Source organism: Choristoneura fumiferana, chromosome 8 (genome assembly GCF_025370935.1).
Source record: "Choristoneura fumiferana chromosome 8, NRCan_CFum_1, whole genome shotgun sequence".
NCBI lineage: Eukaryota > Metazoa > Arthropoda > Insecta > Lepidoptera > Tortricidae > Choristoneura > Choristoneura fumiferana.
The window spans coordinates 5,703,420-5,731,139 of NC_133479.1; the positions used below are offsets into that span (position 1 = coordinate 5,703,420).

Consider the following 27,720-nt stretch of genomic DNA (forward strand, 5'->3'; position numbering starts at 1 on the left):
GCGTAACTATCTATGATCAAGATCAACCATTGTTGAAATATTTCGGACTGAATTTATAACACTTAGTAGTACTTATATGGCCACAGCTTTTTGTCTATTACAGTGATCCTTTTACCTAGAGAAATTGAGAAACAAGTGAGTAATATTGGGCACCTATATGACAAATTTCAGCTTTCTAGAGCGCAGGATTTAGGCAGGATTTTTTATCCGTAAATCTGAACTTACCACATCACATTCACACTAAGACGTGAAACTTGCCCATCGGTTAATCTAGGCTCCGACACATAGCCACAATCAACCTGCGTCAAATACCTGGGGTTTCACCTGGACCGCAGAATGACATGGAAAGACCACATAAAAACAAAGCGCAATGAAATCAACCTAAGATTTAAAAATTTACTCTGGCTCCTTGGTAGACAGTCTGCCTTATCTTTATCCAACAAGCTAAGGGTATATTGCTGCATAATAAAACCAATCTGGACATACGGAATCCAACTGTGGTCTACAGCTAGCAAATCCAACATTATGTGCCTCCAGAGAGCTCAAAACAATATTCTAAGGGTACTCTCATCGGCGCCCTGGTATGCTCGCAATTCGGAAATCCATGAGTACCTGGAAATTCCAACCATTTCAGATGAAGTGAAACGATATTCAGCCAACTACAGGGACCGACTGATGATTCACCCAAACCCGTTATCCAGTGTACTTTTGCAGCCAAATCCGATTAAAAGACTCAAGAGAGCTGATGTGCTGCCTTACTAAGGGGAGACAGAGCAGTGGCTCTGCCTTGCCAAACCCCAACCTCTAGCAACCCACCTGATTATAGTCTAAAAGACTGATTGCAGGTTTAACAAGGGGAAAAAAAAAATCTGAAAGTCAAAGTCAAAATATCTTTATTCAATTTAGGCTATAACAAGCACTTATGAATGTCAAAAAAAATCTACCAGCGGTTCGGAAAAACCTCCTTTGAGAAGAATCCGACAAGAAACTCAACGAGGTATAGTTTTTTTTAAACAGATTTACAATACTATTAAATGATATCTATACATCACAAGTATTTAACACAACTTTATTTTTAACACAGTAGGTTCGCTGTTTGAAGGGATCGCTAATGCGGATCGGAATTATTTCCAAATATCCCTGTCCATGATATAATCATTAACTTTATAATACGCCTTAGATATTAATGTCTTCTTGACAATAGATCTGAATTTTGTATCCGTTTCATTTGTAATATTTTTTGGAATTTTATTATAAAATCGTATGCAACTTCCCAGAAACGACTTTTTGGTTTTAGCCAGTCTGTACGATGGAACTTTATGCTTCCCTGTGTTTCTAGTAGCCTTTGGCTTATCGACATTAGTGGGAAAATCACATATGTTCTTCCTTACATACATGATTATTTCAAAAACATTAAAGAGAAACATACAAAGAGAAAGTAACATGTATGTCTGTCTTTATTACTTCTTCATTCACACTTAAATTGTTGAAGTGATTTAGATAAAATTTAGTATATAGATTATTTGAGACCCTAGGAAGGACATAGGATAGTTTTTATCCCGGAAAATTGCCTAGATCCTGCGGATGCAGACAGCGAGGCTTAGTTTTACCGGTTCTATTTGGCCGTTCCCAGAACTATACCTTTACTTTCTTGGTCTGAACTCTCGCTCCTTATTATCTGGATGCGTGCGCATACGATGCTCGCGTGACTGAATTCTTAAGGAGCAAAACCAATCTCACTGAATTCACACCCCGGGGAACAGGAATTTGCATCCCAATAAATTAAAATTACATTTCGAAAGCGAACCCGGGGCGAAAATTCTTGGCGATAATTTGAGGCGCACGTGACCAAAGGAGGGTTCGACAGCGAATGTTGGAAACCGATTTGCTGAACGAAACCGGTGCTTGCGTTTTCAATTTTTATTCGAATGTCACCTTACTCATGAAGAGACGATAAGGAGAACTAAAGTTAGTAGTATGGCGTTAAGAACTTATTTTACACTGGTTGCAAAGTCGCTTTGAAGCTCCTAACGAAAAAGTTACTTTATTTGACAAAAAACAGAACTTTCTGCTCATCCTGAAAAATCGCAAACTAACTTTTATTTCAAAAGCTCGTTCGATAATGAGAAAATAACGCCAGAGTTCCGAAACAAAATGGAGGTACTTAATTCTCATTAAAAATGCGGTCCGGTAAAAATGAAGCACAGATTAAAATTTACGGAAAATAAAACGCGTAACTACATTTTATTAACTTAACGTTTTTATTCCATATGGACGTTACCTCAGTCGCAAATATTTGCTCAATTTGAATTTATTCTCAATTGTAATAAGCCCACAAAGAGTTAACAAAAAACTGAATTAATTAAAGCTTTATTTATGAATCCTCACGTTTCCTTTTTTGTGGTTGGTATTTGGTTAACATTACTCCAAGTTACTGCAATATTGTTATGGGCTTTTATGGGTTTCATCAAGTATGGTGCTTGAAGACCGGTTATCCAAGAGCTCTGTAGAAAGGGACACGAGGCACTTTTCCACGTTCATCAATAGTTTTTGATACAGGATACTACATACGCAGATCAAACAAGTTAGTTGAGTATGTCAGTATGATTTTGATACGCGTATCGAGCTTTGCTTTCTCGCTTGCCACTCAATGTCTCACTTTCGTGTCAGTGTAGGAAACGCAAATAAATAACAGTCAGTTCAGCAAAAAAGAACGCAATCAGAACCTCTTTTGATGACCTAACGAAATTGTTTCTGACAGATACTTAAATAGTTTTCTATTAAAGCGTCTGGAGGATAGAAAAAAAGACAGTAGAAATTAAAATGAAATAGTTTATTATAATTTTACAGCGCATCTTAACTGGAATGCTGTAATATATTATTTGTAAATAAATAAATATTTTGTGTTTGACTTATTTCGAGTACTTAATATTTGAACGCAGTTTACCTTATTAACCCTGCTTTCACTCAATCATCAAGTTTGAAAGGCCCTTCCGCCCTTAGTATGCCTCTTGGGATACAAAGTTACTTCGAGAGAGCTGTGTTCTGGTACTCAAATACATTACACCTCAATACCAAATACATTACGTCTAGATGGTTCTTGTCCTCAGCTTTGCTATGGTTATCAGTTAAAATTGAGCCCTCATCTTTAGAGACTACATTTAATACTGATAGAGATTTTACATCAATTTCTAAATATGTATAGACTTAATTTTGATGTCAGTTTGCATATTTCAGTTTGCTGTTTGTTGATTTTTGTCTTTGCATCTTCTGTGACATTCTCTGGCCTTTTACTCGTACCAAGTCTTAATTATTTTGTTTATACATGAAAGAAATATCATGCTAGTAGCATTACATCGCTGCGCTCGATCGATTGCTTGTAACTCAATAGCTTCGCGCCCCGCAATGGAACGTAACTTGTTATTATTACATGTCTGGCTTAATATTTAACAGCCTTCCATCATCCTGGTTGTCTGTTTCACTTTTTAATTCGGTAGCTGTCAGACGCGTGACTTTTCGATGACTTTGGAATGTAATCTCTCCCACGTGGTTTCGCCGTGTTGTTTTTTAAGTACCTGTCATGAGTAGATGCGTTTCATTCTGGTTTGAAACAGAGAGATATTGTATCAACGTTGATTAGTTACGAGTGTGTACATTGTTGCATGCAATAGAGAAAATAAATAGGCTTTGTTGTATTTACAACAAGACCGTCTTTGAATTCGGTTTATGAACCAAGCAAGTAAAAACATTAGCTTTCACGCGGCTTTGCTCACGTGAAACATTAAAATTAAGCTCTGGCAATTCAACGAAGATTGCTCGATTGTACGTCATTCTTTTGTTTTTTTTTTATAATTTCAATTTCACAGCGCATTGGTTTTGACTGTAATGCTGTAATTTTTAAAAGACATCTAAGTATATAAATAAATGACACTTTGCCGGCACTGTCAGTGCCAAATGTCAGATTGCCGATCCAAATCAAACTCCGTAGTATAATCCACGCGTAAATTGTGAAGAGTTCTAACCACACAGAATAAAGTACGACTTGGACCGGTTACGCAATTTACACCAATGTCAAATGAAGGTCATAGCTCATTTGTTAAATTAAAATTAAATAACTACAGAAAACGAGTCAAAAAGCATTTATCTCGAAAAAATAGACATCCCCAATTATTTACACTGTAAGTATAAAGAACAACCGTGCAAAATTACACGTCGCTAAAAACGGTTGAAATTTCGGGATTCTACATGTGTAAATCCTTACTCCTACTGATTATAGTATTGGTATCAATCATAGGGAAATGTGTATGTCAAGAGGTGAAATTTTTGCTTAAAAGAAGCATAGAAATGTAGGCTAATAAAAATACTCATGAGAGATTAAATACACAATACTTTACTCACGGAACTTTTCCCTCCATTAAGCCATCTAGTTATTTTATATATTTATTGAAATAATTACACAGCATTACAGACAAGCCAAGGCACTGTAAAATTAATATAATTGTAACAGACACAACACGTATAAACGTCTCTTGTCAAATCTAAACTTAGGGCAAACTCGGCTTACGCTGAACTCACAATACATGGTGCAATGCAAGCAATTAAATCGCTGCCAACCCGATTGAACATCAAAACTGACAGCTGCCATCGATTTGATAGCCTGTATTTCTTCATAGTGAGATCCGTGTGAGACAAAAACTTTTAGTAGGGCTCTCTTAAATGTTGTACCCAAACTTTTTTTCTGGGATTTTGAAATTTTTGTGTTATATCTACTCGGAATCAGGAGTACTATCGATTTTAATATGTGAAAAAAAGTGTCCCAAAATTTGCATACATATGTTTAGGTATTTTTTGTAATTCCGTTCCGTTACTTTCATATAAGTGTATATGGGAAAGGTAACAGAATGGAATAAAAAAAAATTGGACACTTTTTTCACCTATTAAAATCGATAGTACCTACTCCTGACTCCGAGTAGATATATATGGCCCAGTATTACCAAATTACCAACTATCACCGATAATCTAATGATTGCCCTAATACAGACTGCAAATAAATGGCGTATTGAGAACCAAATTTTTCTTTTTGTCGGGTTGAAAAATAACTTTTTTTATAAAGTCAGTCAATTCACAAAAAACATGCCGTTAATAATACCCAATTTCGAGGAATGATCTCCGGCCCAATTGACAATCATTACCTACAGAAACTACACCCCAGTATTAATAACAAATGAAAGTTGATAGCCGCTTTATGTCGATGGCAAAAACGGGCATTAAATCGATTGGCATTTTTTACAAAGTAAAAGCCTTCAGGCTTATAGGTAGTCGTTATCCGGACAGACGGACACACCTCGTCTGCCAGTAATGAAGTCAAAGAGGGCAATGACCGCAAATTGTATTTAATACTTCACTTTGGCTAACTATGTTGTTTTGCTAATTACTTTGGTTTGGTACTATGATGTGCCATAGTTAAATATTACCCAAAAGAAAGAAAGTACCTAAATAAGTGCCACGTGAGATTCAATTTAATTTTTTATTGATTCCTCACCAAAAACTGATTTTATGAATACTACATAACACAATACAAATACTTTTCATTCAATTTAATTAATTCAGATTAAATCTTAAATATATTATTATTTTTGATTTTATTTTACCGATGGACCTCAAATGGCCTTATTTTCGTTTAACCAGTTTTTCCTAGTCCTTCGTCAACACAATAAAGAAAATTGCTTAGCAAAACTTAAACTTTCTATCTAAGTATTTAAACGAAATTGCTTTCGATGTTGATGAATTAGTCAGTTACGATTGTTCCTTTTACATATTGCTATGCTTCCGGAAAGTTTTTTTTTGCGAACTTCTTTCCACTGGCGTCATAGTGTGTTGTATGTTTTTATGTTTTAGTTTTTAAATGGGCCCCACTGAAAAACAGCGTTGCGGCTTGCCGTAACATTATGCTGAGTGGGGCCCACCTTTATACTATTCGATGTTATTTTTATTCTTTCCATCTAATGCATTTTATGTGTATTGAATATGTGTAAATAAATGTTTCTTTCTCTCTCTCTCTCTCTCTCTCATATTTACAAAAGTGATCGAGGAGAGCTCTTTAATATATTTTGTTTGATTTGTTGGATAATGACAGCTTTCTGTGAACTGAATGTGTTAAGCATACGTTCAACGGTTGCCTAAGTTTTTGTGGTAACACAGCTATACATGTATGATTGCGTCACCTAAACTTTTTTTTTCTAACGCTGCGACACAATAGCTCTCCTTTTTTGCCGGAATGACGTCAAACCAATCAAACGAAGGGGCAATTTGAACTAACGCCAAATGCTTACTTGAACTACGTATTGTACTTACCCATACATTGTATAACCTGCCATTTTTTGTTACAGGTACGTTGAATCGCTTTGGCAGATATACGACACATAATTGGACGTAGTTGGTAACTCTACACCGCCTCTCAAAATAATGCGGAGCATTTTAGTACGTTGGTTTTCAAGATTTTTTTATTGTGGTGAAAATTTTTTTGCACACGTATGTCAATATTAAAAAAATAGTTGTGTTGAATAGGTAATTTGATTGCATGTAAAAGTTAAATATTATTGAAGATGTGTATTGCAAAATAAATAGCTTGTTGAGTTATTTGCCGCATGCCACATTCTTCTCAAGAAAGGTTTTCCGAACTGGTAAGTAGGTACTATTCGACATTCATAAGTGCTTTTTATAGCATAAATTGAATACAAATATTTTTACTCACAGAGGTGATTGTTAAAGTAACCCAGCATCTACATGTTTTAAATTGCAAACCAAATAAGCCCCCTAGGCCCCTAGGCTTATTGCGATAAGGCCGCCTATTACTTACCTTAGAAAATGTCAATGTATATACTTGTGTTTTCTGTACTGCTTAATGTGTTGGTGTGCAATAAAGAGTTATTGTATTGTATTGTATCAAATGTCAATAAGTACAATATGGCACTAACAATATGAAACCCGGAAGGGCGCAGCATTTTTAAGAAAGAGAGTTTCCATAACAATAAATTGGTATCTTAAACATGTTGTATAGTTTGTGATTACAAAGTGAATAATAACATTAGAGCGGTTTTTTTTTCACTACGTCTGGCCCTATACTGCGAAGTGCAAAATTGAAACTTTGTATCTTGTCGTCCCGCTGATGCTTATTATTATTTATACGAGAGTGAGAGGAACGGTACGATACGTTCGATTTTCGGATTTCGTAGTAAGTAGTACCCCTGATCCGAATACGAACCGAATTCATGAAAGTATGGCCCGGAGTAGTCGTGGAACTAATTTGTATGGCACTTTACGCACTAAATAGATCCGATTTCCGTCATCCGATTGCACCATACGAATAGTTGTACGACTACAATCCGGTCGTATTTTCACGGATTCAGATCGTTGTAGTGCATAACCGCTCTTAGCCTTATTGGCAAACCTGGCTGCGCTATTTTATGTCACGTACACGAACAATGAACAATCGATAACCCGTATAATAACAAATGGTTAAATGGATGAAATACTTTCGATCGTTTTTGTTTCGAAGAAAATACCAATCATACGAGTAGACTGCGTCTAGACCAGAGATGTTAGGTTAGGGAAAGCGGTGGGAGCGCCAAAGTTCGCATGCTCTTCGCTAGTTATACCGTAATTTTTGTCCGAATGATCGTTTGTCATAATTTTCTTCAACTCAAATTTTTCTGAAAATTTTAAATGGTCATCAAACTATAGGTTAGTAGGTTTGTTTTATAACAATTCTGAACAATCATTGGATTCAGAGAAAAAGAGTTATGACAAACGATCGTTCTGACAAACATTACTTACATTCGGACTTTTAATAAGTATGCGAGCCGATATGGACCTGAAAGCGGTGTGGTGGGCGAAAAATCTACCAATAAGAAAGAAACACTGAGAGAGACTGATCATCATCATCATCAGCTGGAAACATTATTTTCGTAAAGAACGCCACAACGACCATTCCTGCACCGCCGTAGGTATCCATCGAATAAAATTAATCTGATTTAGAGGTTAATTAGAGTAGGTAGATATAAAGGGTTTTTCTAAGAGTTGTATCTTGGAATTGTTACATGAAGATTGTAAAACATCAATAAAGTAGTGTGTTCGCCTTACATCGGCTTCGATGCGATTATCACATTCGTCACGCTGCTTCAATGCCACAGGCATGGCTGTTAAAAGCAGGCTGTATAGTAAATATGGACGCGGTTGTTTAACTTCTTAAGCAACAAAAACAGTAATAATTTCCAAAACATAATACTTAATAGCCACGTTTATAATCTCATTTTCCTTAAATTATCTGGGTTTATCCAAATGAATAAACCTTAGTTTTTTAACATTATGCGTCACTAGGTTTTCTAAGAATATTATTATACCTAAATACCTAGTCATAACATTTTAAGTCATAAATATTTTTGGATCACAGCCACCTATGATATTGCCGTCTCCCTCCCTTTGTACCTATAACGGATATTAGAGAGTAAAAAAGGAATTGAATTGATATATACAGGCCTAACCCTATACCAAACAAATACAAATGCAACAAATCGACATGGTTGTTACTTATATCAAAGTGACAATTATGTGGAATTGTGGCACTTGTATCTCGTGTGGTATACTTAAGGAGCTAAAATTAAGTATCAATTTAAAGACTTATTCCTATCACAACCAAAAGTACAATAATTTATCTCATTTATTAAGCATAAACTTGGACGATTTTCTCATTAATAATTCAATTAAAACCCTTTGAAGGATCAAAGTTTACTAACGGTTCAAGTTTTCCGACTAAGAAGTCAAGATTAAGTTATATGGGGATTTCACTTGAGTGAGATTCATATCTCCGTAGTCCATACTGTTATTAGGTTTATTTGTTTGCTGTACATAACGTATTATGTATGTATATATGAAAACTCTCTATTGTACAAAAAAAAGGGATTTCCAGTTGCTGTGTATATATGTACATAATAATGTTGGAATGATAGGTATCTTATGTACGCACGCTTAAATCGGGCACGGTCAAATAAAGGCTGTAGCGCGATTTAGATTTAAGTATTCGATGAAATAACATAGATTAAGAATTACTAACACTATTAAATATGGATGTAATAACGTCTGAAATAAAGTTTAATTAATTAATTTATTTATTTAAACCATATAGAATCTAAGCCCAGCGGGTGAGATTTCAACATGCTATCCTGACCCCGTGGGAATTTCGGGTTATAAAGTATCCTATATGTTATCTCAAATGTCCAGCTATCTACATACCAAATCTCATTCAAATTCGTACAGCCGTTGTAACGTGAAGAAGTAACTGATGATAGAGACGAAAAATAGGCACTGGATTAGCTGTGTTTAGGCTTGTTCGAATCATCTTAGGGTGCCTTTTGATCAAGAATGGTATCCGGGTCTGATGACAGAGCAGCCATGCAGATTTACCATTAAATCGTATTTTCAGATTTTTAACTGACGGTCTGATTTTCATGTTTATTATTTTGTTGCATTAATAGGTCCAAAAAGAACAGCTCCTACCCTACTTAAACTTCATTGCCGTATTAGGTCCATTGTGCCCTACCACGCAAAAAAAATATGGTTATTTTTCCGCGGAGGTTCAGGTTCACCGTACCTAACCAATCTATATGCAGCCATCTACATCTGTTAAGCAATACGGTTCTGGCTTCGCCCCGGTCTCGGACTTTAAGGGGCTGTTTACCATCCATTGATTAGTGTTAACTGACGGTTAAATGTGATGCCGTCTCCGTCTATTCGAACAAATCAAATAGAGACGGCATCACATTTAACCGCCAGTTAACAATAATTAATGGATGGTGAAACAGCCCCTAAGAATTATAAAATAAACTATATGGGCTCTATACTTTTCGCTGCAGTGACCGCGTTAAACTATTTATACTTATTTATTTAACATGATGTCACAGATGAGAGGTATTTGCATTTCCCTGTACCTCTACCAAGAGTTTACAGTGACCGTACTCGATAGCGACGGCGTAAATTATTTGTAGAGGCGCTGTACAATTCTCCATACAAATAATTTACGCCGTCGCTATCGAGTACGGTCACTGTAAACTCATGGTAGTGGTACTGGTTGCTTTTCGAAAATTTCCACTGCACACCACTACCACGTACTTAAATTAATATTAATATTAGTGCATGCCATATCCACAAGAACAACTTGCTTACTGCTTTGGCATCCGACCGCGGTCGTGCGGGAGTAATCACCTCACCCAATTGTTATCATTGCCAGCATATCTACATTACATTACATATTAGTAAGTATATCTATAATAGCTAGGTAGAGGGGTGAACAACCTCCAAACTGGCTCGTTTTGCCGCTCCGTGTTTAATTCAATCTGCTAATACTGAGTAGATACCAATATTACCAATTCTTTCCCGTGACTTTATTAGCCTTGTGTGTCAGTCGAATTGAAATTTCGGGGTTTTACTAAAAGTCCGGAATTACCAAACATTATATCATAGGTATTTTCCTGGAAAGTTGGACAACTGTGCAAAATTTGAGTGTCTCTGTCCCTAGATTTATGGTTTCGGTATTATACATGCGTGCATTGCTGTCCCGTGGGAATAATTTTCGCATTAATAGAAGGATTTATGTATAGTTGTATGTATAGTTATAGTTATGTATAGTTTATGTATAACATGTGCGTTTTTTTTTATATAATTGTCATCATAATCATCAATCAGAAGAATCCACTGTTATACAATGGCCTCCCCTTTAGGACGCCACAATGAACGACTACTCGCTACTGGATCCATCGGTTGCCCGAAAACTCGTGATTTCGTCAGTCCATCTGGTGCGAAGCCTGCCAACCATTCGTCTTCCGGTTCATGGTCGCCACTCGAGGATATTTCTCCATTAACGGTTACTTGTACTTGCTTCTTCCTTACTTATTCTTCTTTCTTACTTCTTCGAGCTATGTCGATCACTTTTAGTTCTTTGGAGAATTTTCGAATCCTGAATTCCATAGCGCAAAGAAACTTCGAACATAGTTCTCACCTTGCGTGACTCCGAGCCTCTCTTATAATTCTATTGCAATGGAATGAAAAATGGATACATAGACACGCGTTCTTGTACATAACTTGAAGGAGACATAATCTGTAAAATGTCTAGAGAATAGTTATTAAATTGACCTGCTCGCGTTTCCGAAATTAACCGCTATTGGGTTAATTTTGCTAGCAAAATTACTAAGCACATTGTGCTTCACGCAATCGTTTTGCAATGCCGATTTAACTACCTTGTCAGATTTTCAACACTATAAAGTTTGATTTACAATGCAGAGCAACAACTCGCATAAAATTATGTATATTGTGATCAATCAGTGCGTAAAAGTGATGTGATTTTAAGCAATTTTCTCTCTTGCATTATATGTCCACTTACATATTACTGTTTATTTGAACACAATTGTACCACAAACTAAATAACTAAAATAAAAAACAATTTTGAATTTGAATTGGAACTAGAACCTAAAAGTTTCAAACTACCATAAACAGAGGGATGTACCTTACTATGAATAATTATTTAAGTCCTACTTGAATCACTGTACTCAGAAATATTAATTTAGTAAGTGACGAGTTTTGATTCATAATAAGATATTTTAGTAATGTACCATCAGCCAAATATGTGGTCTACCACTCTAAAGTTCATAATAATCTTTTGCGTATCATAAAACAATAATGGCGATAGACGTAGGTATCTGTCAACTTGAAAGTTCGACTTTAGCGACATATTCGTTTGATAGGAACTTGTTTGAAAATTGGTAGACCACTTATTTGGCTGATTACCTCTAGTAATATCGCTATTGCTTTTTTCTCATAAATCATTGCTAATATCGGCATCAAATGGAACTTTTTTCATAAGCATAGATACCATAATATCATACCATGTCATAACTTACCTACCGTATACAGGTGATCAAGTTTTACGTATCTTTAACTCAATGATACAAACTAGTGTATTTCGAAATAAAATATAATCGTTTATAGGATGTCACTAGGTGTGTTGAGCTTGGACTCGGTAGATAAATACCTCCAAATATTCTTCACCGATGTGGGGCTAGATTTAAGGTAGCTCTAGTCCTGGGGCACTGCTTCACTGTGTAGTTTCTGATCCTCGGGGAGGCCTATGTCCAACAGTGGACGTCCTACGACTACGACTGATATGATGATGATGATGATTGGAAGTCATAAAATTTCAAAACAACCGTTATACATAAATACGTAGGAATCCTTTATTTAGCTTCTAAGCCTTCAATGTCCATATATCCTTATCGTGCATTGGTCTATAATGATAACGATATGATATATTAACACTGACAAAGGTTCATTGTTTTAGCAATTTCTTTCAGACTTGAGTAATAAAAAAACTCACGACTTAATTAACACGTCGCACCCACAGTGGCGCGTATCTAAGTACTCGTGATTAGTAAATTTTTGTTACTAGTTTCCATCGCCCTTTAACATAGGGTACTAGTCCAAAATTACCCAAAAACGTTAACGGCGTAGTCAGGATGCCCACAGAGAGTTTGCGTGTAGGAGTGCGATAACTATCGCTTCGTTTAGCTTTCGTATGTTTTGTACCTTTTCTTTTGCACACGCAAATTACCTATTACAAGTCAATGTCTCAAAACCAGAAGCCATATTTTCTTGACCGTGGTTGACAATTGTTTTTCACCACAACGAAGAGGTTGAAAAAATTGAACTTTTTGGGATAGTACATTAGTAAAGTAGGTATGAGCGAATAAGAATAAGGTCTTATGTTAAGGAATCGTGGTCACATAAGCACTGATATTACAACAATAAAGGCAGAAAATCTTGACGACGCCTTTATTTCCCAGTTATTAAATAATTATCACGCAACACACACGTACACACACATATTGCAAGGAAAGACGGTGACAACCTCGAGAAGCTTAATTGTGACCGGTAAAGTGGATGGCAAGAGGCCCCGTGGTCGCAGCCCAATACGTTGGTCTGACCAGATTCGCACCGCTCTTGACTCTACAGTTCATAACATAGCGCCCTCCACACCGCCAGAGACAGAAATAGATGGAAAAAGTTCGTGCGAGAGAATGTGATTCAGAAGGGTGGTCACGACCCCCATTACTGAGGAATACGATACAAGGAGGAGGAGGAAATAATTATCAAACATGTAGTTGTAATTATATAGTTATTCTATGGCTTGAGCCAACCTTGCCCCGCAGTATCAGTGCTACTTTCACTGCGCCGGTGCGCCCGCGCCGCCGTACGTTTGATCTCGGCGCGAATGACGCGTGACGGCGGTGTTACTTTTAACTGATAGTGATGCACCCATGGGTGTTTATTGATGATGTTAGTTATGTTAAGCAATTACACTAGGTAAAAAGTCGAAAGACTAGACTAGGTCGAAAGTTTCTCGATGAGGGCTACGGTATAGATGTCGCTAGCGTCACTGCTTAAGTGGCTAAATAAGAAACAAACAAGCTGAGATATGAGGTACATAGGGGAAATTCGTGTCTGTACCGTTGACCAGCAGTGGTGTAGCGGTATAGCACGCGGTACGTAATACCGAGGACCTGGGTTCGATTCCCAGTGCTGGTCTTATTTTTCTGGTTTTTCTGTGCATCTATATTTCAGTTTGTATTTTCAATTTAGGTTTTACGGGATGACCGTAAAAGTAAAAATTTGGAATTGAAATAAAAAATACAAAAAGATTCCAAAAAAACAATCTTAACTAGGTACTTTGTTTATAATGCGGTCGCCGAATTTGTTTCAAATTTCGACCAACGATAGCTGTCTTCGTAATGGGTCTCACTGACAAACAGTGTTGCGTCTTGCCGCTGCATTGTCGAGTGGGGCCCAATTTCTACTATTCAATGTTCATTATTATTTATTCTTTCCTTTTATTTTATTTTTCTTTGCATCGAATATGTAAAAATAAATGTTTTTCCTTCAGAAAAGTAACTTTTCCTCCCTGACGAGAGGGAGCAAAGTGCAACTTTTCTGTTAAAGGCTTTTCTAAGTGTTTTATTGCAAATGCCATTTTTTGAAGTTGATAATTGTAAAGCCACGCCATTTTCTATGCTGGTTGTTCTTTAATAATATTAAGAATTATTTTTTTCAAGTTTATTAATGCTCGGTGTGAAAAGTTGTATGAGCCACTCGAGCAAAATTATTTTCATCTTGCCGCTAACACTTGAATCCCTCATTACGCTTAGGATTCTACTTTAGAATCCCTCGCTACGCTCAGGATTCTATTGTAGAATCCTTCGCTACATTCTGGATTCAATTTACGCCCTCGCCGTAAATACACCATTTTGCTCCCTTGTGATACAAATAACTATTTCCTCCCTCATTCTTCCTGCGCCTGTTTTTCTGTATCGCTTACTATTTCTGGTGTACTAAGAGTAATTGTATTGTATTCTTTTCACATTAGTGTGTCTAACTGTCTATTGCGGTGGCTATGGTTAAGCGGTTACAGCTGTCGCTCGCCGAATGCGGCGATTACTGGGCTATTTACATTACAATTACCGCTTGGATCATTTTTTTTTATTATTTGTTGATATGCAGAATATTTACCTCTACTATCTTTCCAAAGTTGGAGGTTTGTATGTTTAACCATACAGATATAGAACGATAGCATAAAAATATATGGGATCCCATACAAGAACCGTATTTTTTACAGCTAGATATACTTTATGAACTGAAACAGATACCTAGAGCTAGTCAGTTTGATTTTTTAAAGGCGTATGACACTTTGTGTGCGGGTGTCCGACTCGTGCTTGGCGGGTTTTTAATCATTATCATCTATAGTTTAAAAAAAATGTATCTTTAATTTAGTTGTAGTTCAGTGTGCTCCCCTCACTAGAAAAGGTTGTCGGCGACTGTCTAAAGCACCGCGTCATTTCATTCTATGAGCCGTGAAGCACAATTATCTTTCGTGAGGCTCATTTGAGGTCTTTTGTTTGCTTATTGAAGCTTTACTATCATTTTCTAATTAATTAGTCTAGCTATGTTACGGTCGTCTAGAGTCTGCATGACTGGCTATAAACAAACGGTCTAGACTCTAGACCGTTTGTTTTATAGCCAGTCATGCAAACTATAAATCGTGTGAATGTTGCAGACTTTGATAGCTGAAGGTTGTGATTTTGAAGAGTAGCAGCAAAAAAGTGTGTCGATTAATTTCAATGCATCAGCATCTACTATTAGTAGTACTATTAGTACTGCGATTGCGTTCTGTTTGCGATAATGAGGGTTTGATGGACAAAATATCGCTAGATGGCGTTAAGTATCGAGAAGTCCATTTGACGTTTCACTCTCGCTCATTGGCTCCTTTAGTTAACCAATCACAAACGTGACGCAAATGTCAAAGTTGTCAACGGACCTCATTATCCTCGCGCTAACCAGTGTCACGGAAACCCTCATTGAATAAAATAATAAAGAATAAAACAAATTTGCATTTGTAGCCACAGAAGGTATCCACAAATTGGGTCGATAGATGGTTTATTTTTAAGAATCTATTCGATAAGTGGTAAATGTAAAATTTTCATGTTCTAACTTCCTAATATAAATAAATCTTGTACATTATACAAAGAGCCTAATTATAATCCCTATTGTCATTGTACCTATTTGTTTTTTTTTTTTAATTTTTATCATTAATCATGTCAATTGATTTTTCTATTCGAATCTAAACAGACTTTGTCATTTTGCAAGCTTCACTTGCAACTGGATATAATTATAGTGCACTTGTTTATACCGGACGTGTTTTTCCTGTTAAAAACGTCTTAGTCAATTTCCTCTACTAGGTACTTAGCGGAAATAGATCCACATAGCAAACATGGCTTCCCACTCACCGGCACTGGCTGTCAAGAAAATGGCCGCTCGATTTTTAAAACTAAATAAGGCCAAGGATGTAAAGGAAACAGGCTATTTGTATGCGAAACACATTTCAGGTAAATATTGTAAAGTGGTTCTGTTCTATTTTAAGATTTTTAAGTGTTGGTTGCGTTTAGATTTCAATTGCCCCGCCGAAATTCGGAAAATTTTAACTTACCCTGTACAGTCAAGTTCATAAACTTGTGAGCAAAAATTTGATCAAAATCTGAACACGCTTCTATGCCGTTAACAATAGAGTCGTGTTCAGGTATTTTTGATCAAATTTTTGCACACAAGTTTATGAACTCGACTGTACAGTGTTTTCTGTACCGCTTACTATGTGTTGGTGTGCAAGAAAGAGTTAATGTACCTATTGTGTTGTATGTTTTTTTTTCTATAAGTGAAAAAAAATCTTGATGCAGCCAGAATCCAATTTCAAACAGATATTTTGTAATTTTAATCAGATTTCAGTTACTCTGACTTAAGTTTTCAATGTGCAACTAGAACAGAATTGACTTTGTGATTCATAAGAAACAATACGATGACGATGCAATTTTGTTTAATTGACAAGCAACTGACCTACATATATCTCACTCGATGGTGAGCACAAATGAGCCTGTAGATCTGGCTCACTGGTCCAGTAACAGCCTATTCACACTGGCCTGGTCATCATGCATCATACCTTATATTAGCCATAGAACGTCCACTGCCGCCCCCATCTGGCACATGGCCTAGTATAGTAATGTGAAAAAAAAACTAATCCTAACTTTAATATTATAACTGCGGATGGGAGTATCGTTGTTTACTTATTATACTTTCGCGCTTAAATTGCTCAACCAATCCTGACGAAATTCGGTAATAAGTAAATAGTTTGAAACCCTAAATATGTACAAGATAGTTTTATCCCGGAGAATAATAAAGCTCGCGATGCATGCTAAATAATTACTGTACAGATGCAGAAAAATACAACTTGTGACTGTATTGCAAAAAAAAAACATTATCATCATATAAGCCGTCGGACGTCCACTGTTGGACAAAGGTATCCCCACCTCTAGTTGCTTCGGTTGGAAGCGGCCTACCACCGAGAACCCGCTGCTTTAACTATAAAAACACAAATTTCCATTTATATTCATTACATCTTTAAAGCACGGGATACTTTACGTGGATGCAGGTGCCAGGTGGCAGGCCGAAGTCATCACAATAAAAAATTGATGACCTCGTCAATTCCACATCATTGCCATATAGCCTTTATAAAGAATAATGGCGGCCGTATGGGGAACCCTTGTGAACATTAACATTCTGCGGAAGTCCACTCTTTCCCATTTACTCGACGATTAAAAGATAATGCCGTTTTAGTGGCTTTTTACAAGCTTTTATTTAACTTGCCATGATATTCCCCTGGTAAGCCATGGTCTAGTTTGACCATGCCCTCTCTAGGGATCGTGGGTTCAAATCGGGACTTGCACTTCTGAGTTTTTTGAAATTCATGATTCACGTGTAAAAATTATACTTATTTGAAATTTATCACGAGCCTTAATCCAATGCAAATTCCGTGCAAATTGCCATAATCGAAAAATATATAGGGTACTTCCAGTTGTCATCGAAACTTTAAATTTGATATGAAGGTAACTCTTATACAACCAAAAAAAAATTAAAATCTTAATTTTGTCTGTCTTTTTCTTGATGTAGGTATGTATGCGTCAGACGCGTAGGTACTTGGCGGGTTTCAGTAAATTGTTTTGTTATAGTCGTGGCAATTTTTTTTTGAACAAAAAAGTAGAAAGAAAATAAATTATTTATATTTATATTCGTACTTAGCTAATTGAGTAATTCAGACATTAATTTGCGGAGGATTATATCAATGAAATATAAATGTGGTAGTGGCGGCGAATTCAGATCGAAAAGGTTCATTCTGTTTATTTTTACTATAAAGTCGCATGCTTTGATCTGACATATCCTTACGCCCGTTTCATCTACTTCCCAAATCTTATCACGTCTTTTCACACTGCTGTTTGAAAATGTCAGCGTTAAAGGGTCCTACGCCATCCTCAGACTAAATGTATGTAGGGTCATTGTCCCTGAAACTCTGTAAAGTGTGCCACGGATTATGTTCAAATTAGGGTTACCATACGTGCTGAATTTTCGGGACAAATTAAGTTATTGAAGCGGAAAAGTTATGCACATTTCTTTACTAATTAGCATTAGCATCAATGTGCTTGTAGAATTTTGAAATTAATAGTTTTTAAGTGAGATCATGTTTTAAAATATTGGCAACTAATATGTTGGTACCTTAAACAGTTTTTATAAAGAAGAGGTCTGCACTATATATATATCCATGCGTTGCATACGTTACATTGCATACGTTTTTATAATAAAATTCCAAAAAATATTATAAATGAAACAGATACAAAATTCAGATCAAATATTGTCAAGAAGACATTAATATCTAAGGCGTATTATAAAGTTAATGATTATATCATGGACAGGGATATTTGGAAATAATTCCGATCCGCATTAGCGATCCCTTAAAATAGCGAACCTACTGTGTTAAAAATAAAGTTGTGTTTACTTGTGATGTATAGATAATATCATTTAATAATATTGTAAATCTCTTTAAAAAATATACCTCGTGGAGTTTCTTGCCGGATTCTTCTCAACCGAGGTTTTTCCGAACCGGTGGTAGTTTTTTTTGACATTCATAAGTGCTAGTTTTAGTCAAAATTAAATAAAGATATTTTGACTTTGACTTTGACTTTTATCATATCATACAGAGTTAGCTATACAGAATACAGAGTACAGTAAGAGGTACATATCTGTGTTTATTGTATTGTATTGTAGCTGTCTTGCACGTGTGGTTTGGACTAGCACGATAATTATTCCTATTTTGTGGGAACCCTAGTTGGAACGAAGTTACGGGCCTCCCGTTTGAATTGTACTCGTAGATAGAACTTTGTCTGATACAGAAAGGTCTCGAGGCAGTAGACATTAGTTCTGGAGGAAGCTTGTCTGTAGCGTAATTGTGTTGATAATGACGTACAGTCAGTAGTCGAGATGATGCTATTACTAAATATCATCATCATATTTATCAACATTATATTTAGCAGGCCTTGTGCAAAGTCCGCCCGGATTACTACCACCATCTTGCTCGCTAATCCTGCCGTGAAATAGCAGTGCTTGCACTGTTGTGTTTCGGCGTGGAGAGTAAGACAGCCGGTGAAATTACTAGCACTTGAGGTATCCCATCTTAGGCCTCTAGGTTGGCAACGCATCTGCAATCCCCCTGGTGTTGCAGATGTCTATGGGCGATGGTGATCTCTTACCATCAGGAGACCCACTTGCTCGTTTGCCATCCAGTCGAATAAAAAAAAATATCAGCCGTGGGACATCCACTTGTGGACATAGACTTCCCCTAAGTAATGATTAAATATGATAAAAAAAAACTTTATTTTCAATAACAATTTGTACATAACATTGTTTAATGGCTGGAGCCTCCTTTTAAGCTTGATAAAGCCTGTGTCAGGAGGCACCGCTCCTCCATAGTTATAGTCTGCATGCACTATAACTATGGAGTAGCATATAGGAGGAGGATACAGTCAGCATCAAAAGCAGCTGGTCAATCTATTACTCTGTCTATGATACAAGTAATTTTACTGATCTAATTCCTAGCAACCCTAACTAACCCAATAAGATATGGCGACTACACTATGACGACTCTTTGGCTAACCACCTAAGGCCTAAGCCTTTTTTTAAGCCCCGCCGCAAAAAGAGGGGTGTTATAAGTTTGACCGCTATGTGTGTTTGTGTCTGTCTGTGGTATCTTATAGCTCTTAAACGGATGAACCGATTTTAATGCGGTTTTTTATTTGAAAGCAGGTTTTCTAGCGATGGTTATTAGATATGTTTTATCAAAATCAGTTCAGCCGATTTTGAGATATTGAACTTTTAAGTGACAATGTCGGGGGTTTTCTCTATTCACCTGTATTGAGCACAGTACTCGTTGTGACCTTGAATTTTATTTATTTAAAACCCCAACAACTAAACAAGCCCCTGTCACGCTTAGAATGAAACTGACATAATCCGAAATATTCTCATTTTAAAACTAAACCAGATTTTGTGTAGCACAAAGTTTATTTTGGAAATTTGAATATTTCGAATTTTGTCAGTTTCATTTTAGGCGTGCGCGTAATTAAATAAAGCGCCTGTTTAACATTATTCAATGCCCCTTGTTGTAGACACATGCATACCTATTCGGTCGATTCCAGGGTGGGCAGTTGGTATTTGGCGTCGCAGCAGGCGCTACCAGCACTAGCACTGCCTCCATGCACGCCATATGTAGCAGTGACATAACTAGCGTAGGCCCAGGTGGTGCAGTGCACCAGGGCCCCGGAGCTCAGGGGGGCCTCTAGCTAAGCTTTGAAGAGAGAGAAAAAAAATGTTGTGAGCAGGCTCTTTCATTCTTATCTACTATTATTTTGAGGGCCAGCTTTCAAGCTACGTGGAAAGAGAGGGCGAGGGCCCGATTCTTTCTCTATGCACCGGGGGCTCTGTCCACCTAAAGCTACTACGCCACTGGGTTGTAGTTAACAGAAACCAAAAATAACAATTTGTATAAGTATGTATGTGCTTAAAAACAGTCTTCAAAGCCGCAAAATCCACCTTGTTGGTCCCATCACCATTGACAGCGTGTTTTCCATTTTTATTACCCGCATACTTTTATAGATATGAGCCGCAGTTTATCACACCCTAACCTGTCATAACAGTACGTTATTGAATATTTAGCAGTGTGGCGTGCTCCCGTGTTTTGTATTCAGAAGTCCCTGGACGCATCTGTCACATCTCATTTATCTAGCGCCGTAAGGAAAATAGAAAAATACTGGTGTAGTAGTTCACTACACAAGGCTCTGGGGTGTAGTAAAACTGGGAGTATATTTAGTAGAGAGGCTGTCAGCGGCGTCTTTAGCTTTAGCGCCCGTGTGCAATTATTACTTTAGCGCCATATAGGAAGCGCGCGGTCAAAATGTAATAGGTACAAAGTGCCGCGGCCGGCGCCCCTAACACCGCTGCGCCCGTGTGCAACGCACACCCTGCACTATAGGTAGAGACGCCTCTGGAGGCTGTGTTGTCTAATGCATGCCTGTGATCTCATTCAGCATCTCTTTCTACCTTCCTTCTGTACCGTTCAGCAGAAAGAAGTGGTGAAAATGTTTTTTTTTTGTATTTATTTATTTGGCAATAAACATAAAATACATAATGCCTTATTTTAATAAGTCTTACAATATGATGCACCCATATGATGCACCCTGGTAGGGTATAGCCACGGTACATTTATAATAATGTTATAAAATTCTATTAGGCAACTAAAAAGTAAGATATCCTACGTACTTGCATTAAAGCTTAAAAACTACGGTTACATTTATGATTGCGATTCCAAGTGTCCGACAAGAAGGCCTCTGTTTTGACTGACTTAAAAATTCGAATTATTTTTTATGAAAAATTCTGGTAAGTACTGTTTCATTTGTACTTGATAGTAAAATAGACGTCATAATAAACATTATCATAAGCACCAAATTTCAAATTCATAGGTCAGTGGGAAGTTATAGCCTGACATACAGACAGACGGACGGACGGACGGATGGATGGACGAACACGTGAGAGACAGATATTGCTTCGTTTGGAACCTTCGCATACGAAACTGAAAATATTAAGTTTTTTAAACTTTTCTTATTTATTAGTTGTAGTTGAGCTACCACCATACCAAATTTCAAGTTTCTAGAACAACTGCAAATACTATTTGGTGCCATTTGCAAGCACTTTTACACGTCTTTATCACGGGTAGAAAGTCAACTCCTCCCTTCCTTCCCTTTCACAAATAAAGAAAAAATCGTGGAAATTCATTGGCTAAACGATGGTTTACAAATGCCCAGGAAACCATTGACAGATCCTGAAGGGAACCTTCTGTTCACGGTACCATAAAAAGGTAACATGAATCCGACACGCACCCACGGTTAGACCGAGACAGTAACCGTCTTTGACATTTCATTAATAGTATGCAAAGTACCCACTCTGGAAATGTTAACCTGTTCCAACACACGCAGCCGGGTTTTAGATTAACTGATTCTGCAGGCGTTAGTGTTTTGGAAAATCACAGCTGCTGTAGAGCGTTAATATCATCATTCTACTACTAATTCATCATCGTCTAGGATAATTTATGAACTCTTTTACAAAATTGCAGACAATTGTCTTGAGATACGTTCCTAGCAGCGTTACGTTAGTTCTCAACGGGACTAATCTAGCCAATCTAGAGTATTTTAACCTCATAGTACAAATAAAATATTTACTTTAAAAAAATTTGCTATAATTATTATAAGGCTATTTTGGCATAATACTTAAGTTACTATATAAACGACTTTATCCAGAAAAAAAAATACGGTTATTATCATGAATCATGAAAAACTGTTATTGATCCTTTATTTTCGCACGACACTGTTCATGAAACTTTAAAATCAATAAACAAACGAAAAGTTCAATTTTCAAATTTATTTTTCTACCTCGTTAGAAACCAGCCAGTTCTATGCACTTTCGTTTTCACACGTCTATCCACACACACTTGTAGTTTTCTGTACGTGATACAATTCGACCTAAAGACCCGAAATTCAATAAATAAATCCTACTTGCCCGTGAGTACAGTGCGTAACCGGGTGCCCCGATGTTGTTACAAGGGCCAACTTGTGCCATACGTGTCCCGTTTGCTAATGCCGGACAGAGAATCCGTGATCAACTCAGTTTGTTTTACTAACTCTCTTTGTTACCCGCGTTGAATACTCTTACCCTCGAGTTAGCGGTAACCGAAGATTCAAATTTCCTTTGAGGCTTTCGCGGACTTTGGCGGTGTTTGTCGGATCGAAATCCTGGCTGTATGATTATTTGAATTCGTGTTTGATGGAATATTATGGGGTTCTAAAGGGATTTGCGTCCCCATTTATGTAGGGTTATGTATGCTTAATCGTCTTCTCGGTTCGCAGGCTTAGGAAAGTATATGAGTATACTTAAGAACATATAAAACAATGTTTTTTTATTGAACACCGCTACTATAAATCATTCAGAAAAGTGAAAATTTACAAGGTAAGCGTAAGAGTAAGAAAACGGAAGGACCAAAGGAACAGATTAAAGCGCAGAGCAACATTTTTACAAGCTTTTATTTAGTTTCACATGTACCGTTGTCTATCTGTCTGTAATCAAATCTTGCAAGTTAAATTCGACCAACTTCCAGTAGTCGGATTGGCTTTAAATTTGGCATACTTATGTAGATTACGTGACAATACAATAGTCTGGTAGAGACATCCTGGTAGTCCGGCCAGGATCGTCTCAACAGGGCAAAACTCTTGTTGAATGTAGTTTGGGTGTCAATGAAAGTTAAGTCGACAAAAAGTACAGAAACAAAAAAAGATGAACTTTTTACCAAAAACTTATTTTTAACTTGATTATTTTTGTTTTAGACCAATGCTGTACTTACTAACTTTTATTGCTCTTTTATTCACCTCTAGATGACCATACCGATCCAGTAAAGTAAATTTTGAAAGCAGATAATTGAAAAGTTACTTTGTCGATGATAATAATAATAAATTAGTGCACATCTTGCTGCCCCGGGCTGGATTATAATACAAAAAATGGTTCATACCTGTTGCCAATTCTATTCAAAGTGCATCGTTGTCCCAAATATCCACATTCTTAATACGCTAACAAAATACTATAATCTATTGTTTGACGACCAGATGGCCTAGTGGTTAGAGAACCTGACTACGAAGCTTGAGGTCCCGGATTCGATTCCCGTGTCGGGGCAGATATTTGTGTGAAAAATACGAATGTTTGTTCTTGGGTCTTGGGTGTACTACCGCCGGTTATGTTATGTATTTAAGTATGTATCTACATCTATATAGTTATATATTTATCCGTTGCTTAGTACCCATAACACCAGCTTTGCTAACCCATTCCCATAGTAGTTCTATTGGTGTGAATTGTCCCGTGATATTTATTTATTTATTTACTTTATTGTCCTAAAGTATTTCAAACAAACAAGTCGCTGTAGCAGACAATAATATCGTACTTCATTGTTTACCCTCTCCCGTATATCATCTGAAACCCTGCTCATCGTACCCTAAACATCCTCGCATAGCAATGCGTAGAAGAAAAATTAATATGATGAAGAGTGGCCCAGCAAAAACGGAAATACGTGATCGAGGCGATATTGCTTTTCTTATAGGTTTTATTGCGGTCCAGTTGACCTATTCGAAGTCGATGTGCTAGAGAAAATATATTATGGACTGGTACCGCAGTCCAATAATGTCCTAAGTTACAGTTCTTTTTCATTAATTTAATTGTCACCCCTTCATAATCATCAGACTTCCTAATGTTTCTAACCGGATTGAAATATGATGTAGCATTTTAAATTGTTCGTTACAATTTAATATCAAACTGACATTAACGGCTTATAGGGGAGACATGTCCAACAGTGGACGTCTTACGGCTGATATGATGATGAGATGATGATGATGACGTGTATTTACTACTCCCTGTTATGTGTCTACGTACTCCTAAGTACTTATACATTTGATACTATGGCTCACTTCGAGCAATTACTGGGTAAAAGGCAGTATGATTTTGGAAAGTCGACGAGCATGTATTACGACCGCTGCAGATTGCAGACGAAAGCAATTATCGAGCAGGGGAGATGTTGTTGCATCAACTTTTTTATGGTCTTTAATACCTATCTGCACCACATTGATGATGCAGTTATGATTTTAAACGAATTGTCTTCTGATACAACATGAAAATAGACTATCTATTATGAATTCGGGCCATTTTATTTGATGGCATACCTAAATATTTTTATTTATTTGGTTGGTAATCGTAGAGAATATAGTTTCTTTATGGATTTGTTACTTTTTTTATAAGAGTAGAACGGTCTACATAGCGTAACATATATGTTTTTATTTTTCCTTTAAACAGTTTTCGGACTGTTCAGACTTGCTCTGGAGTTTTCAAATATTTTGGTTTCGAACTCGTACGAAAGAAGAGTTGGAAAAATATTTACGACTTGTCACTGCAATACAATATTATCTAGCTACGAGTAGATAGACACTGTTTTGTTAACTTTGCTTGAGCTTGAGACCATGGCCATTGTAATACTGCCCATCAAGGTTAATTGCAAATATCTTTTACTCGAATTAAACTCGTTTTCTATCTTACAAATATGTATACCAAAATCGTACGTACGTAACCTAACTATTCTCTTACAAGTGTGAGCACAAAAAAACAAAGTGTCTTCAATTGGAAATTTCTCTATCACTAGAACATGAAACCAATCTAACTGTATCGAAAGCATACTGCTCTATAAATTATTCAGACTAACTTCGCAGGCGTTTGAGGTGAGTAAGTCTAACCTTAACCTAGTTATACCATTTTTGGCCATCACGACGAGCCGCGGCGAGTTTGACATTTAAGACCATTCTATGTTATATCACCAGTTGGACGAGGCTTTCAATGCCATGGTTTATGGTGACGTCAAGGTCGTTGTTATTACATAAACAATATTACTACGTGTTTATTAAGTACTTTGAGTTTTTACAGATTTTCTGTTAAAACTGTTAACGACGGCGGCGGATCCTAAGTCTGTTCTATTATCGGTTACAATGTACTTCTAATTTTATTATTTTTTGAAGTTGCTTTTTTTAATTTTATTTTTGCAGGTGGTAGGACCTTGTGCAAGGTCCGCCCGGATTGCTACCACCATCTTGCTCGCTAATCCTGCCGTGAAGCAGCAGTGCTTGCACTGTTGTTTTTCGGCGTGGAGAGTAAGACAGCCGGTGAAATAACTGGCACTTAAGGTATCCCATCTTAGGCCTCTAGGTTGGCAACGCATCTGCAATACCCCTGGTGTTGCAGATATTATGGGCGGTGGTGATCTCTTACCATCAGGAGACCCACTTGCTCGTTTTCCATCCAGTCAAATAAAAAAAAACTTATGGTGAACTGAATGTCCGAAGAGGAACATCATGACGAGTTTTTAGAGTAATTCCAACCACGTTTCCAAATAAAAAGCAAAGACGAAGTTCCGTGGATGACAAAGTTACGATGGTAAAATGTAAACCAGTATCGATTTACACTTAACTGACATCTGAAAAATATTAAACATAATAATAATATAGATCTTAAATGCTGTTGGGTCAATACTTACAAGCTAATTTTGATCAATTTCCAGAGGTTGCAATTACTTGTAATTTGTTGTACGGTCAAGGACTTTAATTCTGGAACCACCATGGAACCTTTTCAAAGACACGTTTTTCCTTGTTAATTAATGCGATGTCACTATGACGTTTACTGTGAAATGGTTCCATATAGTGGCTCATGAATTAAAGTCCTTGACCGTACCATATTTTTATTCATATTCATATTGATTTATTGCGATCATGTTCATTTGTACAATTATTATAGCTCTTAAAGTGAACATGCCAGTAGGTAGAGAGTAAAGAGATTGACTTTGAGTTGGCATGATACCCTACAAGCTTTTGTTTATCTTGCTTAGTTTGTTGCTGTTTCTCGTTTAGGTCAAATCTTGCAAGTTAATTTTGATGCACTTCCAGTGGCCGGATTGACTTGAAACTTGGTATTATAATGTAGGTTGGATGTTAATACAAGTACAGTCAGCGATAAACCTTGCATTAAAAATTAAATTTTTAAAAATAACTTCATATTTTTAAGTATTTTTATATTAGATATTTTTTTAAGACCATTGTTAGTCTGCTATCAGTTACATTTACTGTAGAAGACCTCTTGAATATGATAGAATTGATAGATCAAAGCTGAAACCTGCGTGACCCGGTAATCCCACAGTTTTCAACGGTATTCATGTCGGACGTCCCTCGTTAGATGTGGCCTTGGCAACTAATTACTGGTACTGGACACGATTTAAATAGATTATATCTTTGAATAAAGAGTCAGCGTTTACTAGGTAAGTATATACATAAAAATATTTTTTATTTAATGTTATTAGTTGCGCCGCAGGGAATGTATAAATTGACAAATATGAAAATAGTTGAAGAGGACGGCTTCCAAAAGCTAGGACCAAGACCAAAATTAGACCATTTATCCATACCTTTGCATTAATCCTTATCCAAATAAATTATATCATATTCAAGACTGTTTCAATACCTTTACATTACTTTTTGAATTATTCAAATCGAATATTACATATTTTATTTATTTTGTAAATTTTTAAAAGATTTTTTTCAATTTAACGTGTACGATTGGGGGGGGTCCTGTCCCCTGTTGCCCCCCCCCCCTCTTTCGGACCGCACGTGAAAGATAATAATTACGAATTTAAGGATATCGATACAATAAAAAAAAACATGGCATACAATTTACGTCGACGCGCCCCGGATTCGCGCGGGTATAGTTTTTAGGAAAAGGAGCTGAAAAATGAGGGTGCCTTTGAGACCTTATTACCCGACTATTCAAAGGAGGGTTATTTTGAAAATTGTACCCGTGCGGAGCGGAGGCGGGGTGCTAGTATCTTATAAAATTAACAAGTGCTGCTTTACAAGATCAATAAACGTTTAATACAATGATTTCCGCCGAAAACTCAATTTGACATTTCAGATGATGCTATATTTTTTTTAATAATATGTGCATTTTTCGGATCACAAATCGAACGCTCTAACAGTTAGAGGGTCTAACTGTTTCAGTGACGCGATATAGTTCTATCTGAAAAATACACCTATTGACAAAGTTAATCACAAACTCTGTTTGTTTACACTT

General features: G+C 36.7%; 1 protein-coding gene and 1 long non-coding RNA gene across 2 annotated transcripts in view; one reads left to right on the plus strand and one right to left on the minus strand.

Moving 5' to 3' along the window:
• LOC141430206 (uncharacterized) overlaps window positions 1-27,720 on the plus strand; it is a 152,358-nt gene that overhangs the window by 50,820 nt on the left and 73,818 nt on the right. The window lies entirely within an intron of this gene.
• Window positions 3,656-4,570, minus strand: LOC141430216 (uncharacterized). The gene is made up of 2 exons (XR_012451627.1): window positions 4,399-4,570; window positions 3,656-3,888 (listed from the first exon to the last, which is right to left on the minus strand). It is a non-coding gene; the product is annotated as an uncharacterized lncRNA (long non-coding RNA).